General features: G+C 37.6%; 1 pseudogene; it reads left to right on the top strand.

The window, feature by feature from the left end:
* Positions 1–14591: 14591 nt before the first annotated feature.
* On the top strand, positions 14592–15491 carry LOC132010376 (olfactory receptor-like protein OLF4; annotated as a pseudogene).
* Positions 15492–18233: the final 2742 nt, after the last annotated feature.

The following is an 18233-nucleotide window of genomic DNA, read 5'->3' as shown; positions in this document are numbered from 1 at the left end:
TATTTTTAATTTCTTGAGGAATCTTCACACTGTTCTCCAAAGAGGCTGCACCAACTTGCATTCCCACCAACAGTGTAAGAGGGCTCCACTTTCTCCACAACCCCTCCAACAAATGTTGTTTCCTGTTTTGTTAATTTTGTCCATTCTAACTGGTGTGAAGTGATATCTCAATGTGGTTTTAATTTGAATCTCCCTGAGGGCTAATGATGATGAACATTTTTTCATGTGTCTGATAGCCATTTGTATGTCTTGATTGGAGAAGTGTCTGTTCATATCTTCTGCCCATTTTTTGATATGTTTGCCTCTTTCGTGTGTGTTGAGTTTGAGAAGTTCATTATAGATCCTGGATATCAACCTTTTGTCTGTACTGTCATTTGCAAATATCTTCTCCCATTCCATGGGTTGTCTCTTTGTTTTTTTGACTGTTTCCTTTGCTGTGCAGAAGTTTTTGATTTTGATGAAGTCCCAAAAGTTTATTTTCCCTTTTGGAGACATATCTTGAAAGAAGTTGCTGTGGCTGATATCAAAGAGATTAATGCCTATGTTTTCCTCTAGGATTCTGATGGATTCCTGTCTCACGTTGAGGTCTTTTATCTATTTTGAGTTTATCTTTGTGTACCGTGTAAGAGAATGGTCGAGTTTCATTCTTCTACATATAGCTGTCCAGTTTTCCCAGCACCATTTATTGAAGAGACTTTCTTTTTCCACTCTATATTTTTTCCTGTTTTGTCGAAGATTATTTGACCATACAGTTGAGGATCCATATTTGGGCTCTCTACTCTGTTCCTCTGGTCTATGTGTCTGTTTTGATGCCAGGACCATGCTGTCTTGGTGATCACAGCTTTGTAATAAAGCTTGAAATCAGTTAACATGATGCCCCCAGCTTTATTTTTGTTTTTCAAAATTTCATAGCAATTCAGGGTCTCTCTGATTCCATACAATTTAAGGATTATTTGCTCTAGCTCTTTGAAGAATACCAGTGGAATTTAGATCGGAATGGCATGAAAAGTATAGATTGCTCTAGGCAGTATAGACATTTTAACAATGTTTAATCTTCCGATCCAAGAGCATGGAATGGTATTCCATCTTTTTGTGTCTTCTTCAATTTCTTTCATGAGTGTTCTGTAGTTCCTCAAATACAGATCCTTTACCTCTTTGGTTAGGTTTCTTCCCAGGTATCTAATGGTACTTGGTGCTATAGTAAATGGAATTGATTCCCTAATTTCCCTTTCTGTATTTTCATTGTTAGTGTATAAGAAAGCCACTGATTTCTGTACATTGACTTTGTATCCTGCCACGTTCCTGAATTGCTGTATGAGTTCCAGTAGTTTGGGGCTGGAGTCTTTTGGGTTTTCCATATAAAGAATCATGTCATCTGCAAAGAGAGAGAGTTTGGCTTCTTCATTACCAATTTGGATGCCTTTTATTTCTCTTTGTTGTCTGATTCCTGTTGCTAGCACTTCTAATACTCTGTTGAACAAGAGTGGTGAAAGTGGGCATCCTTGTCGTGTTCCTGATCTCAACGGGAAGGCTTCAAGCTTTTTCCCATTGAGGATATTTGCTGTGCGTCTTTCATAGATAGATTTGATGAGGTTCAGGAATGTTCCCTGTATCCCTATACTTTGAAGCGTTTTAATCAGGGACTGCTGCTGGATTTTGTCAAATACTTTTTCTGCATCAATTGAGAGGACCATTTGGTTATTCTCTCTTCTCATATTAAATTGTTGTATCATATTGATTTATTTGCAAATGTTGAACCATCCTTGTAGCCCAGGGATGAATCCCACCTTATCTTGGAGGATAAGCTTTTTAATGTGCCGTTGGATCCTGTTTGCTAGGATCTTGTTGAGAATCTTAGCATCCATATTCATCAGTGATATTGGTCTAAAATTCTCCTTTTTGGTAGGGTCTTTGCCTGGTTTGGGAATAATTCTGGCTTCGTAGAAAGAGTCAGGAAGTTTTCCTTCTGCTTCAATTTTTTGAAACAGCTTCAGGAGAATAGGTGTTATTTCTTCTTTGAAGGTTTGGTAGGATTCCCCAGGGAATCCGTTCAGTCCTGGGCTCTTCTTTTTTTTGGAGGTTTCTGATCACTGCTTCAATCTCGTTATTAGATATCGGTCTATTCAGGTTATCGATTACTTCCTTGTTCATGTTTGGTAGTTTATATTTTTCCAGGAATGCATCCATTTCATCTAGGTTGCTAATCTTATTGGCATATAACTGTCGATAATAACTTCTGATTATTGTTTCTACTTCCTTGGTGTTCGTTGTGATCTCTCCCTTTTCATTCATAATTTTATGAATTTGGGCTTTCTCTCTTTTCTTTTGGATTAGTGTGGCCAATGGTTTATTGATCTTATTGATTCTTTCAAAAAACCAACTTCTTGTTTCATTGGTACATTCTACTGTATCTTTGGTTTCTACCTCATTGATCTCAGCTTTAATTTTGATGATTTCCTCTCTTATGTGTGGAGTTGGTTTGATTTGTTGTTGATTCTCCAGTTCTTTTAGGTGTAGAGACAGCTGCTGTGTTCTGGATTTTTCTATTTTTTTTGAGGGAGGCTAGGATGGCCTTGTATTTCCCCCTTAGGACCGCCTTTGCTGTATCCCATAGGTTTTGGACAGAAGTGTCATCATTCTCATTGGTTTCCATGAATTGTTTCAGTTCTTCTTTGATCTCCTGGTTGATCCAAGCATTCTTAAGCATGGTGGCCTTTAGCTTCCAGGTGTTTGAGTTCCTTCTGAACTTTTCCTTGTGATTGAGCTCCAGTTTCAAAGCATTGTGATCTGAGAATATGCAGTCAATAATCTCAGTCTTTTGGCATCGGTTGAGTCCTGATTTGTGACCCAGTATGTGGTCTATTCTTGAGAAGGTTCCATGTGCACTTGAGAAGAATGTGTATTCTGTTGTTTTAGGGTGGAATGTTCTGTCTATATCTATGAGGTCCATCTGGTCCAATGCGTCATTCAATGCTCTTGTTTCTTTATTGATTTTCTGCTTTGATGATCTGTCTATTTCTGAGAGAGGCGTGTTAAGATCCCCTACAATTAGTGTATTCATATCAATATGACTCTTTATCTTGATTAACATTTTTCTTATGTAATTGGCTGCTCCTATATTGGGGGCATAGCTATTTACAGTTGTTTAGATCATTTAGCTGGATAGTCCATTTAAGAATTATGTAGTGTCCTTCTGTATTTCTGACTACAGTCTTTAATTTAACATCTAATTTATCTGATATGAGAATCGCTACCCAGCCTTCTTTTGAGGCCCATTGGCATGAAAAATGCTTCTCCACCCCTTCACTTTCAGTATGGGTGTATCTTTAGGTTCAAAATGGGTCTCTTGTAGACAACATATTGATGGGTCTTGTCTTTTTATCGAATTTGCAACCCTGTGCTGTTTTATGGGCACATTTAGGCCATTCCCATTGAGAGTGATTATTGATAGATACATTTTTATTGACATCGTGTTACCTTTGAAGTCTTTCTTTCTTTGTAGATTTTCTCTATATTTCTGTTCAATGCTATTCTTAGGCTTTTCCTCTTTTATAGAACAACCCCTTAATATTTCCTGCAGTGTTGGCTTGGTGGTTGCATAGTCTTTTAAGCCTTGTTGGTCTTGAAAACTCTTTATCTCTCCATCCATTTTGAATGTCAGTCTTCCTGGATAAAGTATTCTTGGCTGCATGTTCTTCTCATTTAGTGCCCTGAATATATCTTGCCAGCCTTTTCCGGCTTGCCAGGTCTCTGTGGACTGATGTTATTCTGATGGGCTTTCCTCTGTACATAAGGAGCCTCTTTGCCCTAGCGGCTTTCAAGAGATTATAACAACAATTATAATTCTTCAATTTGACTATCAGATGTCGTGATGTTTTTTTGAAAGGTATAATCTTGGGTGGAGACCGTTCAGCCTCTAGTACATGAACACTGGTTCCATTCACGAGATTGGAAAATTTTTCATAAAGGACTTGTTCCACTCTATCTTCTAGACTTCTTTCTTTCTCCTCCCCTTCAGGGATTCCAATAATTCTGACGTTGGCACGTTTCATGGCATCATTTATTTCCCTGATTCTGTATTCGTGGCTTCTACACTGTTTGTTCCAGGCTTCCTCCTGATCTTTTCTCTCTATCTCTTTGTCCTCCAGATCACTAATTCTATCTTCTGTCTCAGTTACCCTAGCTTTGAGAGAGTTTAGATTAGATTGGAACTCATTGAGAGCATTGTGAACCTCCTCCCTGGTACCTTGAAGCTCCACCCTAACATTTTGAACATTCTGTCTGGTCGCTTTCAGCTCAGCCCTAATCAATTCTGTTTGGTCATCCATGGCTTTCTCCAACCTAGCTATTGTTTCAGAAGGTCCATCTCCTGCATTTTTCTTCTGTTGAGCATTCCTCCTCCTAGTCATTTTGGTGGGAGATGACTGAACAGATGTAGCTGGATGTATTAACCGTGGTGCAGTCAATGTGCACCCTGGAACACTTCTGAGCAATCAGGATTACCCACCCAAACGAGAGACAAAAGAAAAAAAAAAAGAAAAAGGAAAAAAAAGAGAGAGATAGACAGGAATGAAAGGGAAGATGAAAGAGAAGGTTCAGCCCAGATTGGCCCCAAGGTAAGATGTATGAAGTAGACAAACAAAAACAGACAAACAAAAAGACTGATAAACTTATATGACAATAGAAAAAATATATATGCAAATAAAAGAAGAACCTCATCAAAAAGAACCCCAAGTGTAAGATTTATATACTATCAGGACAAACACAAAAACACAGAAACACTTGTGCAAGAAAAAGATGGGAGAGTGGTTTTAAATTCTCAGTGTGTTTGAGGAAGGTTGTTTTGATTCTTCCTGGTAGTATCTTGATACCTTTGTTAAAGGACTCACCTTTCCTAAGATAAAGGGGGATTAAAAATTGCTTTACCTAGAGGGCTAGTATTGATTGGGGAAAGGGTATTACTTTGAAGTTTTACTCTATATGAATATTAGAAAATAAAAATAAAAAGGAATAAACTAGACTAAACTAAATTAAAATTTAAAAAAAAGAAGGAATTTAAAAAATAGAAATGCAAAAGAAAAACTGGTGTATGTATCAAAAAGTTCAGGTTAGAAGGTTACTATGGAATTTGATGTACTGGACAGCTCACTGTGATGGTTATTAGGTTAAAAAAATACCTATATATATATAAAAAAAAAATGAACCAGAATAGTGAGAATGAATGAAAAATAAAAGTTTTCCTATGAAGTAGTGGTTGTTCTCTCGTAGTCCTTTTTTTTCCCCTCTTTTTGTTTTTTTCTTTCTTGGTTTCTTTTCTGGGGGAGGGGCCTTCCACATGGTTGTCAGTCAATGATGTTCCCTGACTTAAGTCCTCCTGCCCCTCTCAAGGGGATGGGCTCTGAAAAAAACTGTTTTTTTTTTTTTTTAAGGCTTTTGTTCTCTGGTGGTTTTTATGTTTGTTCACTTTTTTTTTTCCTCTCACTTTGAAAACTTTTGATGGTTTTTGTAGTTTTAGAGGAAAACAAACCACACCCTCATCTCCCTCTCATAGAGAAGCCTCAGTCTGGCTGCAGAGCCTAAATAAGTTCCCCCTTGGCTGCTGGCAGAGAAGGTTCCAAGTCGCAGTCCCTGTGGACTTAGGATCTTTTGCTTGTACCCAAAGCCAAGGCAGTGGCAGCTGTCTGGGCAGATCCAGACTGCCAGAGAGGTTCCAAGCAGCAATCATGCACTGAGATTTTTCCGCTGGCCTGGGCTGGGAGTGCCTGGTTTTCTGGGTCTAAGAGTGCCTGGCCTGCATGCACCAATTTCAGGGGAGGTTGAGGTTCACACATGGGTCTCAGGCTCTGAGAATGGGGTGTAGGTCCGAGGGAGCACCAGGCTGGGCCTTCACGCACCTCTCTGGGGGCAGAGTTTGGTGCAGGCTCTGAAACAATGGCATGTATCAAAGGGCACTGGTTGGGCCTTTATACCTCTCTCAGGGGAGTATCTCAGGCTCTATAGCAGGGCTCCCACATTCTGACGCCCGGCATGGCTCCCATCCCCTCACAGGAAATGGACCCCACGCATTCTTGGTGCACTGGCGGCTTAGGGACCAAGAGCTCCTTTCTCCACCGCACTCTCTCTGCCTCAGTGACAGGGGAGGCTGTCCTGGGATTGGGGACTTAAGTCCCTGTTCCTAGCTGTCCTGATACCCACAATTTCCCCCCCCCCCCCCGCGATCCTTTGCTCTTTTGGAGTGCTTTCAACCAGTCTCCAAGTTAATGCTGCTCCTATTGGGGTATTACTTTCCAACTGGTCCCTTCTGGTGGCTCCCTCCCCGTTTTGTTTATCTTTAGATATCAGTCTGCCATTCCCACTCAGCTTTACCTGCCCACTGGCGTCTTTTCCCCCTTTAGAGATCCAGATGTGTATAATTCTGATCTCAGGCTGATTTCGTGGGTGATTGGAGTTCTTTGGTAGGTAATCAGCTCACTTTGGGGTACAAGTTGAAAAGGCACCTCCTCCTACTTCCCCACCATCTTGTCCCCCCTACCAAGTATGTAGTCTTTTTGTTTTGTTGATTTTCTTTTGTTGTGGAGAAGCTTTTCACTTTGATGTAGGCTTTTGCAATATTGATGGATTAAGAGGGTATAATATTAAGTGAAATCAGTCAGCCAGAGAAAGACAAATACCTAATGATTTCACTCATGTGGAATTTAAGAAAAAAATACACAAACAAACAAAAAAAAAGGAGGTTAAAAAAAAAAAAACAGTTTCTTCACTATGAGGAAGGAGATGGTGTTTACCAGAGGGGAGGAGGGAGAATGGGTGAAATAGGTCATGGGAATTAAGAGTACACTTATTTTGGTGAGCCCTGAGTAATGTATAGATTTGCTGAATCTATGTTATACAATTGAAATTAATATAACACTGTATGTTAATTATACTGGCATTAAAGAAATAAAAAAATTAAAAACTACAAGGGTGCAGCTTTCTAAACCATGCATTTTATTATGATCCAAAATACTTTTTTGTATTGCGCCTCTATTTATTGAAATATAGATGTCTGGTACCAGCAATTGAGTGGGTTTATTCATTGAGGTGAAGAATTTCTTAGTGTGTCCTATGTTTTATAATTTAGAATTATAATCCTGTTTCTATTTGAAAACGTCCAGTGCTAACTGTTAGTATGACTCTTTTATTGGTACATGAAATAACTTCCTTTTCCTAATATTTATCATAAATACTAAGGGATAGCAAATTAAAAATATGAATGAGAATCAGCTACCTGTGGTCTAGATCCTACCCATAGCCATGCACCATTATATTTGTTCTACTGAATTAATCTTTGGAGTAAAATTACACACAATAACCTGCATATGTAAAGGACATGCTTTAGTGAATTAAAGGAGCTACACGAACATGGAAAACATGTAGTGCAAGTTTTTATTTGTGTGTAATTTTAGAGTATACATAAAATTTTCTTACTTTTTTTAGGTGATTATTAAAATTTAACCATCCTGAGCACCATTTTCTCTATTTCTGAAGCTATGTGGGATTCTGACCATAACTTCATATGGACATCGTGGGGAATGAATAAAATATATGGAACTTCCTATTTTATCTCAATTAAACATTTGAGGGTACCTGGTTGTGTCTTAGATATGTGTGTGTTTGCACACATTTTCTTTCAAATAAGCTCACTCACATTTGTGCACACAGATGCATTTACAATCTCATCTTTTTTATTGAAAGGGAACTTGAGAGCTTAATGCGTGTGAAATGAAAGATGCAGAAATACAAAGATGTAAATTATAATGAATGACCTTAATTATAGTGATAAGTTCCTTTCCTATGTCACTGCCTCAAAGGCCTCAGAGTCAGACCACACTCACATTTATGCTGCAAGAAATTCACTATACCAGCTGATGGGACAGAATGTCTCCAAATTGATTTACTTTTTTTCTAATTAATGTGGCTTCTTTAAATGTAAATTGCCCTCATCGAAGGAAAGCTACAAATGAATTGGAAATATTAAATTTAATATCCTCAAATAATTTGACTATGTCCATATGAGGTTCTTCCTGCTGCTGGAAAATATCCCCAGACTAGTTGCTTAAAACAAACCCATATGTGCTCTTACAGTTATGGAGGCAGAAGCTTGGAAGAAGTCTCATTGGGCTAATAGCAAGATGTCTGCAGGGTTGAGCTCCTTCCAGAGGCTCAAGGGAGAATCTATGTCCTTTCCAATTCCAGTCTTCTTGCTGGCTGCCTGCATTCCTGGGCTCCTGGCTCTTCCTCCATCTTCAGACCCAACATGGCAGCATTTTGAAAGTCTCTCCAACACCAACATTTTTGTCTTCCTCATCAACATTTGAAAGTCCACTGTGATTACCTTAGTCCCCTGTGGACAATCATAGCTAATCTTTTTTTTTTTCTCTTTTGTCTTCTTATTTATTTTTATTTTGCCTTAAAACATTTTTGATTTAACAGTAATTAACATAAAGTGTTTTATTCATTTCAGGGATATAATATAATGCTTCAACAATTCTATAAATTTCTCAGTATTCATTAAGTATACTCATTTTTTCAAAGATTTTATTTATTTGACAGAGAGTGCAAGAGAACACAGGAAGGGGTAAGGGCAGATGGAGAGGGAGAAGTAGGCTCCTCATTGATTAGGGACTGTGACCCCGACCCTGACATAGGATGTGATCCCAGGACCTGGGGATCATGATCTGAGCTGAAGGAAGACTCTTAACTGAGCCATCCAGGTACCCCAGGATACTCTTATTTTTTAAGTTTTTATTTAAATTCAAGTTAGTTCTGCTTCACTTTGTCCTTACACTTTTTAAAGTAAATTGTTTCACCCCCCCAACACAAACACACAAAATTCAAGTTAGTTGACATATAGTGAAATATTAGGTTCACATGTACAATTTAGAGATTCAACACTTTCTTACATTACCCTGTGATCTTCACAGCAAGTGTGCTCCTCAATCCCAATGACCTCTCTCACTCACTTCTTATTTTATTTTATTTTTAAGCAGGCTGCATGCCCAGTTCAGAACCCAATATGGGGCTTGAACTCACTACCCTGAGATCAAGACCTAAGCTTACATCAAGGGTCTTAGGCTTGACCGATTGAGTCACCCAGGTGCCCCTTAACCATTTTTAACTGCACAGCTTGCTGGGGAACCTATAGACATATCTATATATCTAGATCTATCTAGATACCTATCTAGATAGATATATCTATCTTGAAAGATATATCTATCTAGATAGGTATCTAGATAGATAGATAGATCTAGATATATAGATATATCTATCTATATATAGATATTTATATATATAGATATCTATCTAGATAGATATCTAGATAGAAAGATAGAGCTAAATCGATCTATATCTATAGATTGATCTAGCTCTATTGATCTATAATCTATCTATAGATATAGATCGATCTAGATCTATCAATCTATATCTATAGATTGATATCTATATATAGATAGATATCTATATATATTGACCAATTGAGCCATCCAGGTGCCCCTTAACCATTTTCATATATATATATAATGTATATATTAACCATTTTCTATATATATAGATATATATCTTTTAATTAATACAATATTTTTTGTATTAAGATGTCACAACTCTTAATTTATCTTAAAGCATTGAACTCTTAACTGTTTTGGCAAAAGTGTCATGGAAGGCAAAACTGTAGTCCTCATGGTTTTATGCCAAAGGAATACAGATCATCTCTTGAAGGGGAGAATTGCAATCAACTAGAGATACCAGTGTTGTACCCACACCGTGAGTCAATATTCTCAAGACCCAAGGATCCTAGTAAAGGAAAACCCTTCAGTCTTAGATTTGGAGAAATCTTGAACCCTGGGTTGGGGTAAGGTGCTAGGAAGTTAGCTCTGTGGGAGGCAGGTGAGTTCAGGGAAGAGGAATAACTAGATTCTCCTGACTGGTAAGCTGGTGTCTTGGCAACAAGAAACTAGGAAAGAAATTCCTATCTGTGCAGACCAATGTCCTATGGGAGATGATGTGACCAGGGGTTGGAGAAACAGGTGGGAAATATATCTAAGGAGCAGATAGGGAGCTGTAAATATCTCTTCTGCTGTTGTCCTTCAGCAGGTGCAACCTTTGGCTGAGAGGTACATGGGCTTTTTCTGGAATTGTAAGTCTGGGTGAAGACTCCTGCTACATTGTTTGAAAACAGAGCCTAATATCCATCATCAACCATCGAGGGAGGAATTTGGATGTCCACACAGGCACCCTCATGCAGATAAGTCTGGAAACCCAGGAGGTACTGCAAGAAAGGACTAGTGTAGGGTAATAATAATAATGATGATGATGATGTAAGAATATTTACCTGAAGCCACCTGAGGCAATCTACCCTAGCCCAGCACTGGCATATCACTGTTGTCGTAGACCTGCTTGAATAAATTATTAATATATTTTTTAATTGTAAAAAGTAAACACTGAAATTAGCCAGGTAGGGGGGATTGTTGAGGATTAGCTAGTGCTGATGGAAGAGTGGTGATGGGTTTCAGAGAGTGGTCTCATCAAAGTAGAACACCAGTCCTAGAATCTTTGCAATTAAGGATAATAGAAATGTAGGGTATTAGCTACAAACAGGGTATGTGCTCAAGGGACAGCATTCTTTTTACTCATTTTGATCCAGGGATAATTTGAGTGTGTCCAGATATTGATGAATGATACAGACCAATGGATCATGAGACATACAATTCACAGTGCCCTTTTTCATGCTGGCCATTCCAATCAATTATTTTTTTAATTTAATAGGTGAGAGGGGATATACTAAAATAGCTTGACATTGCAATTATTTCCTTACTGGTGAGAATGGCTATATCTGTGGGCTTCTTAGATGTTTACTTTCTATATTGCAAATTGTCTGTGACAGTTCTCTGCTTTTCTTTGGTGGGGTTGGAGTGTTTATATTCCTGTTTTTGATTGCATTTTTTCAAACATAAGAATTGGAGTTTTCCCACCAACTTTGCCATTTGACCTTTAGATCCTTTATGTATGTGTAGGTATATTAGAGGATAGTAGGAAAGTTAATATACTTTGCTCAAACCTATCATTAGGTCATATTTTCCTCCTCCCTCTTGCTTGTTTAAGTGTAGAAAGTTCTTCGGCATCATTTGAAGTATTAAATCACATTTTATACATATTTCCAACATGTGTTCACACTTCTGTTATTTCCTATTCTTTCAGCCTTTTGTGATTAGATCTATTTCTTTTTTTATAAATTAATTTATTTATTTTCAGAAAAACAGTATTCATTATTTTTTCACCACACCCAGTGCTCCATGCAATCCGTGCCCTTCATAATACCCACCACCCGGTACCCCAACCTCCCACCCCCCCGCCACTTCAAACCCCTCAGATTGTTTTTCAGAGTCCATAGCCTCTCATGGTTCACCTCCCCTTCCAATTTCTCCCAACTCCATTCTCCTCTCTAACACCCCCTGTCCTCCATGCTATTTGTTATGCTCCACAAATAAGTGAAACCATATGATAATTGACTCTCTCTGCTTGACTTATTTCACTCAAAGTCACATCATTTGCAGCCCTCATTTGAAAGGTATTCTTTATCATTTGACTAATGCTCACTTTTTCTTCCTAAACAAATATGAATTAATACATTTTATATAAGATGAAATTATAATGTTAGATAATTCTTCATCCCCACTTTTTAAAAAATTTTTACTTTATTTTATTTCATTTTATTTTTCAGTGTTCCAAGATTCCTTGTTTATGCACCACACCCAGTGCTCCATGCAATACATGCCCTCCTTAATACACATCACCAGGCTCACCCACCCTCCCACCCCTCTCCCCTCTAAAACCCTCAGTTTGTTTCCTGGAGTCCACAGTCCCTCATTCTTCATCACCCCCTCTGATTTCCTCCAATTCACTTTTCCTTTCCTTCTCCTAATGTCCTCCGTTTTATTCTTATGCTCCACAAGTAAGTGAAACCGTATGATAATTGACTCTCTCTGCTTGACTTATTTCACTCAGCATAATCTCCTCCAGTCCCATCCATGTTGATATAAATGTTGGGTATGCATCCTTTCTGATGGCTGTGTAATATTCCATTGTATAAATGGACCATATCCTCCCCACTTTTTAAAAGACTTTTTGTTATATTCCTTTTTTTTCTAAATTTTTAAAAAGTAATCTATACCCCTTCATGGGACTCAAATTCATAACCTCAAAATCAAAAGCCACATGCTGTACCATTGAGACAGACACCTCCCCGCCATCGTTTTCAAGTCTTTAGAACTTTAATTGTTGAGTTAGTGAGCCATGTTGATGTCATTATATTAATACTATTTGGTGCCCCTTATAAAGTTAATTTTATATTGTCTTTGTGTTTCAGACTGTTATTTGAGATAGCTCCATACCCAATCTATTCTCATTCCTACTGCTATTCTTTGTTCCATAAGCAGTTAGTTTCTTTTTAAAACTTACATTTTATATTATGCACACACAAATGTTCATACACTTTTTTTAAAGATTTTGTTTATTCATTTAACAGAGAGAGATCACAAGTAGGCCTAGAGGCAAGCAGAGAGAGAGAGATAAAGAGAGAGAGGAGGAAGCAGGCTCCCTGCTGAGCAGAGAGCCTGATATGGCACTCGATTACAGGACCCTGAGATCATGACCTGAGCCAAAGGCAGAGACTTAACACACTGAGCCACCCAGGTGCCCTTTTTATTTTATTTATTTATTGGTTATTATCCTCTTGAGTTTTAAGATTTTTATAAATTTATTTCTTATTTATTTTCAGCATAACAGTATTCATTATTTTTGCACCACACCCAGTGTTCCATGCAATCTGTGCCCTCTTTAATACCCACCACCTGGTTCCCCCAACCTCCCACCCCCCTGCCACTTCAAACCCCTCAGATTGTTTTTCAGAGTCCATAGTCTCTCATGGTTCACCTCCCCTTCCAATTTCCCCCAACTCCCACTTTTATACAAGTTCTTGCATATAATCTTATGCTCATTGTAAATAGTCTTAAACTCTTGTACAAAGTTTTTTTGTTTTTGTTTTTGGTAGCTTTTTCTCTCTGCAGTACCTTACAGTTTTGTCTGCCAGTATAATGATAATTCATTATTTCAGTGATTGCATAATATTTCAGGGTATGGCTGGGTCATTCACACTTTTGAGGATTTTTCATATTCTTTCTCATTAAATTACTATTATATCAATTATATAAAAATATTTTGAGATTGAGTTAAAATGCTGATTCTCCATTGGGAGCAATTTTCTCCTCCCAGGGACATTGAGCAATGTCTAGACACTTTAGACTATTAGATAGGGAATGTGTCACTAGAGACCATGCATGCTCCAAATCTAAGCATCTTACAGTACTTAAGATTATATCCTCTAGATTCATCCATGTTGTTGCAAATGGCAAGATCTCATTTGTACCTCTTAATAACAAATATCTTCTCCCTCAGTGCCTACCCTCTGGTAAGTACCAGTTTTTTTCTTTGTATTTGTCTGTTCATTTGCTCTGTTTTTTAGATTACACATATAAACGAGATCATATGGTATTTGTCTTTGTCTGATTTATTTCACTTAATATACCTCTGAACCCATCCATGTTGTTTCTAAAAGCAAGATCTCATTCTTTAATATGGCTGTATTCTGCTGTATGTATACCTACAAACCAATCATCTTTATCCATTCATCTGTCACTCGACCCTTGGCTGTTTCCATATCTTAGTTATTGTAAACAATGCTGCAATAAACATTGGGTGTATATATATTTACAAATTAGTGTTTTTGTCTTCTTTGGGAAGCAGCATTACTTGACCAGGAGGGGGTTTGACTTTTAATTTTTTGAGGAATCTCCATACAGTTTTCCACAGTAGCTGAACCTGTTTGCATTCCCGCCAACAGTGCACGAGTCTTACCTCTTCTCCACATCTTTACCAACACTTGTTACTACTTATCTTTTGTATTAGCAATTCTGACTGGTGTGAGGTGATAGTCTCAATCTTTTGGATGTCATGTAAATGCAATTATTTTATTTCCTTTTCAGATGTTCACTGTTCATATGTAGAAATGCAACTGATTTTTTGAGGGTTGGCTTTGTATCCAGTGACTTGGCTAATTAGTTTATTAGTTCTATTACTGTTTTTGTGGCAACTTTAGGATTCTCTACTTATAAGATCATACTGTCTGCACACACAAGTTTATTTCTTCCTTTCCATTTTGGATGCCATTTATTTATTTTTCCTTAATTGCTCTGGGTAGAAATTTCAGTTTTATGTTGATTTGAACTTTTGAAACTGAGCATCTTTGTCTTGTTCTTGATCAAAGAAGAAAAATGTTGACTGTATTCCCATTGAGTATCATCTTTGTTGTGGGTTTTCATAAATGGCTTTATGTTGAGATAGTTCCTTCTGTTCCTAATTTTAGTGCTTTTATCATGTTCCATACCTAAATATAAACGGTAATTTCTTGAGTGCAGAAAATAAACAATAATTCACCTGCCAGGTTAATAATGCATGATTGTGTCATGTTCTTTGTCTATTTTGCTGGTTATATCAATGACATGGAACTATAGAACGATACACAAATTTCAGAATTTCTTCTTCTGGGACCTTCAGAGGAACCAGATTTGCAGCCCTTCCTCTTCAGCTTTTCCTCTCCGTGTACCTGGTCACCAAACTTGGGAACCAGCTTATCATCCTAGCAATCACCTCTGACTCCCACCTCCACAAACCCATGTACTTCTTCCTTGTCAACTTGTCCTTTGTAGGCATCTGTTTCACCTCCACCTCCACCCTCAAGATGCTGTGGAACATCCAGAGTCAGAGCCAAGTCATAACTTATGAAGTCTGCATCATGCAGATGAATGTTTTCATATCTTTTGTAGGTTTGAACAACTTCCTCCTGATTGTGATGGCCTATGACCATTTCGTGACCATCCGTCACCCCCTGCACTACATGGTCATCATGAACCCCCAGCTCTGTGGACTGCTGCCTGGTATCCTGGATCATAAGCATCCTTCATTTCTTGTTAGAAAACCTAATTGTGTTGTAGCTGTCTTTCTGCACAGTCTTGGAAATTCCCCATTTCTTCTGTGAACTCAATCAGATGATATAACTTGTCTGTTCTGATTCCTTTCTGAATAATGTGGTGATTTATTTTGCAGCTATCCTGCTGGGTGGTGGTCCTCTTGCTGGGAATCTTTACTCTTACTTTAAGATAGTTTCCTCCACATATCAGATCTCAACAGCAGAAGGAAAGTACAAAGCATTTTCTACCTTTGCATCTCACCTCTCAGTTGTCTCTTTATTTTATTGTTTGAGCCCAGGAGTGTACCTTAGCTCTGCTGCTACACAGACCCAGGGTCCCCGTACAAGTGCAGTGGCCTCAGTGATGTACACAGTGGTCACTCCCATGCTGAACCCCTTCATCTACAGCCTAAGGAACAAAGACATAAACTAGGCTCTAAATGTACTTTTCAGGGTGAAGTCATTAAAGGACCATTTTTAAAGAAATACCTGTGATTTCAGCCTTAATGTTTAACAGCCAGAAATTGTGATTCTTTAATCAGATCCTGAAAGATGAACTTAATCCCTCTATTTATATCCTAGAGTTTCAGATTTTTCTGAAGTTCAACTGCTTTATTAAACTCTCTGCTCCTTCTGATAGCCAACAATTTTTCCTATTGTTTTCTTAATTTCTGAAGTTGGTTCAACCTCGAATCAGAAACAGTTTAGGGATTCATACATGCTTCAAGGGTGATGAACTGTCATAGTTTGATGAAATAAACTACATTTGGCAACTGAGGCCATTTTTATAATATTATTGTAGAGGAAATTTGAGATCACAGTTTTTCACTCTCTGTCTGCCATTCCTTTCTACTATATTACCGTAAATGGTTTTCCTGATAATATAGACTTTAACCTACTAGTTTGTTTTTTAACTAGTCATGGGGCTTCATGATTCTCAAGAGGATCTTGTTCTCTTATCAGCTCAGCATACACAGTATCTCAGGCACAGAAGAATAAGAAGAATGTACTGAGAAGAATAAGACAAAAAATGCTTATTCAAACACCCTTCAAGTGGCACCTGGGTGGCTCAGTCATGATTCTGGGGTCCTGGGATTGAGTCCCACATCAGACTCCCCCTGCTCTGTTTCTCCCTCTCTTTCTGCCTGCTATTCCCCATCTTGTGCTTGCTCTCTCTCTCTGTGTTAAATAAATAAATAAATAAAATCTTAAACAAAAACAAACAAACAAACAAACAAAAACACCCTTCAAGTGTGATCTACAGAAAGACAAATTTGCATAAATGAAGTGACTAAATGTGGCTCAGTATCAGAGAAATCCCGAAATATGAAGCAGTAAAATTTTCTATCACACCATATTTTATTGCAGAAAACCTGTGTTCGCTGATGTTCATCTACTCATCTACTCAAATGTGGGATATTTGGTATCCATGTTTAGAGGTGGTTTTTTGTTTGTTTGTTTGTTTTAACTGGAGTGAAGAATTTGGTGGCAGATTTTATATTATTTAATTGGATGATTTCCATTTGAAAATTTCCAGTGCTACCTACCAATGTTACTCCCTCTATTGCCCTAAACTTAAATTCTTCCCTTTTAAAAATGTTGTCATAAATGTTGTATTGTGAGTGAACAATAAGTGTATTTACTCTGTCATTAATTTCTTTGTTATATTATAAACTCTCTCCAATACTATGATCTAAGATGACTCAGAAAAGAGCTGGAATTTCTGCTCATAAATGTCTGGGAATGAAAACTTGTTACTGAAGTTCCCACAAATTATTCCTGCAAAAACACACAGGTCTTTCCAACTTCTACCAGTAACCTAGAAAAGAATCTCAATAGTAATCACTTTTCAGTACAGTTATCTGAAATAAATATGAATAACCAGGCCATTATGCATACTCCTATCAAATATCAGAACAAATGTCAAAAATAAGAAGCAGTAGATTATTAATATTCTCAGTTCTGTTTACATTGATTATTGAATCAGTCAGCTATTGTTGTATAATAAGCCAAGCCAAAATGAAACAATATATGATATATATATATATATATTTTTTTTTAATTTTATGGGAGTCTATGATGGAAAAGTCTTTCTGTCTCTCCTGGTCTCTTCATGAGCACGCTGTCAGCTGTGGGCCCACTAAAAATGCCCTGCTAATTCTGGCCATGTTCTCACGTTTTGGGTGCTTGCTGGTGGTATGCTGGTTTAGTTTGGCCAATGTGAGAGCAACTGGGTTCTGGGTTCTGCTTCACATTATTTCTCCTCCTGCAGCAGAATAGCCTAGATTTACTTACATAGCAGAGGCAGGGTTAAAAGAGAACAGGAGAAACACACCAAGGCCCCTTGAAACACAGTTATTTTCATCATACATTATTAGGCAAGGCAAATAAAATGTTACGTTCAGTCTAGATTCAAAGGCGGAAAAAATATATTCTACCTCTCAATGTAAGGAGCTTCACATTCACCTTGCAAAGTACATGGATTCAGTGATAAGTGGTGAATGGGGGCCATCTCTGCAAAAGGTCTACCACAAGTGTCATTTTCAATTCCACATAGTTTTATTGGTGCAAGACACAAAATCAACATACAGAACAATATATTCAGTACAACAGTACAACAACTATTACAGTAATTCAACAATTCTACACATGACTAGGGGTTTATCATGGAGACTGTTCTAAAGGGTTGAGTCTGCAGGATTTTCATATTTAGTTCCTATCATCGGTAAATAAAGACAATTTTACCTCTCCCTTCTTTTCTTTCTTTCTTCCTTTCCTTCCTCTCTTTCTTTTTTTGTCTTTCTTTTTCTTTCTTTCTCTGTATTCTTTCCTTCCTTTCTTCCATTATTACTTCTTTCTAATTTGGATGCCTTTTATTTCTTTATTTACCCTGATTGCTCTGGCTAGGACCTGCAGTATTATGTTGGATAGGAATGGATGGTGAGAGTTGACACCTTGTCTTGTTACTGATCTCAGAGTAAAAGTTTTCTAACCATTAACCATTTGAGTATGACGTCATTGTGGGTTTGTCAGATATGTTCTTCTGTTATGTTGAGGTATGTTCCTCCTCAACTATACCTAGTTTGTTGAAGATTTTTTTTAACTCATGAAAGTATGTTGTTTTTGTCAAAACCTTTTCTGCATGCATTGAGATAATCATAAGATTGTTATATTT

The sequence above is a fragment of the Mustela nigripes genome, chromosome 2, assembly GCF_022355385.1.
Source record: "Mustela nigripes isolate SB6536 chromosome 2, MUSNIG.SB6536, whole genome shotgun sequence".
In the NCBI taxonomy this organism is placed as follows: Eukaryota; Metazoa; Chordata; class Mammalia; order Carnivora; family Mustelidae; genus Mustela; species Mustela nigripes.
The sequence above is the reverse complement of the archived record's forward strand: the minus strand, read 5'-3'. Positions and strand labels throughout refer to the sequence as shown.